The sequence below is a fragment of the Mandrillus leucophaeus genome, unplaced genomic scaffold (assembly GCF_000951045.1).
Source record: "Mandrillus leucophaeus isolate KB7577 unplaced genomic scaffold, Mleu.le_1.0 Scaffold62, whole genome shotgun sequence".
Classification (NCBI taxonomy): Eukaryota; Metazoa; Chordata; class Mammalia; order Primates; family Cercopithecidae; genus Mandrillus; species Mandrillus leucophaeus.
In genome coordinates this window covers 5147351-5148693 of record NW_012106697.1, presented here as the reverse complement: position 1 = coordinate 5148693, position 1343 = coordinate 5147351, and the positions used below count along the sequence as shown (strand labels likewise).

The following is a 1343-nucleotide window of genomic DNA, read 5'->3' as shown; positions in this document are numbered from 1 at the left end:
CAATTCTCCTGCCTCAGCCTCCCAAGTAACTGGGATTACAGGCGCCCACCACTGCACTCGGCTAATTTTTTTATTTTTATTTTATTTTTATTTTTTGTATTTTTAGTAGAGACGGGGTTTTACCACCTTGGCCAGGCTGGTCTCAAACTCCTGACCTCCTGATCCACCTGCCTCGGCTTCCCAAAGTCCTGGGATTACAGGCATGAGCCACCGCGCCTGGCCTTAACCTCTTTAAATTGTAATTCCTACCCCGAGGGATTGTTGAAAGGATGAAACAAACAAATGTATTATGAAAATGTAAAAGCATGCAACAAACTCTCAGCAAGTGGTAACGATACATAAAACTAAGTATATTTCTGTGCAGAATATAGTCCCTATAGTCGAATAGGCGCAAGCGTTAGAAATAGGCTCTGCCATGGGGTCCCTGATCTGACTTCTGAATGTCAAGAACCTTTTAAGTCTGATGCAGAATGTCGTGCTCACGTGTTGGAGAATTCTGCGAAAACGATTCACAGTTTGCTTCAGGGTCTAAAATGAGTTCATGACCCAAAATAGGAAGGGGATCAGTAGGGCAGTGTATAGCACACCCTTCACGTAACTATTAATAACTCCATCTTAGGAAAAGACCCCATTTTATATTTCATAGGGCATTTGCCAACAAGGATACTATACTTTAATAAACAAATAAAAAACTAGTCCGCATCCACTCAGGTAAGGACACAAACAAGCGCCCTCCTCCACTGTCAGTTCTCACCCAGGACTCTGCCTTCGGCAGCTCCAAACAGTCTTAATTGACGCTGTCTTTGCAGAAGGACCTCTTGGACTTCTTTTTCTCTTCTTCACTCCCTCTGGATTGGTTGTTCATCTCTTTGTCCTATCTATTTTTTTCCTCGTGATGTTAAATGCTACTCTGTTTGCTGTGGGATACTTAACTTGTAACGTTTATATATGGATTAAGTACACTACTGTGTACGGTTTGCAGTACGGACTGATGCGCGGAGTGGCTTGGGCCTGTGTGTCCAGCATGCGTGGACCTGCTTATTACTAGCCCGGCACCCTGGCGACAGGAGGCTAAGGCTTTTGATTTAGGGAGAGGGACCTGGGGGTAACCCCAAGAAAGGCCTCAGGTCACCGGAGGGGGGACGGAAATTACCGGAGGGCGTCCCGGCCCGCTCCTCTTCTTCTCAGAGCTCACACTGGGCAGCAGGCCTGGCCTTGGCTCCCTTCTAGGTCCCCTTTGGGCCTGGCGCGGTTTCCAAGTCTTCCTCAAATTACCTCCAGAATCCCGCGCTGGGAGCGGAAGCCCGCGGACTCTCAGGAAGACCCAGCTTTCAAATCCGGGG

General features: G+C 47.6%; 1 protein-coding gene across 3 annotated transcripts in view; it reads right to left on the bottom strand.

The window, feature by feature from the left end:
• The window catches only part of PRIMPOL (primase and polymerase (DNA-directed)), a 47479-nt gene extending 46136 nt beyond the window's left edge, over window positions 1–1343 (bottom strand). For all 3 annotated transcript variants that reach the window (XM_012000162.1, XM_012000163.1, XM_012000164.1), the window contains exon 1: window positions 1154–1343. The gene's annotated coding sequence lies outside the window, so the exon portion shown is untranslated. The remainder of the gene's footprint in view (window positions 1–1153) is intronic.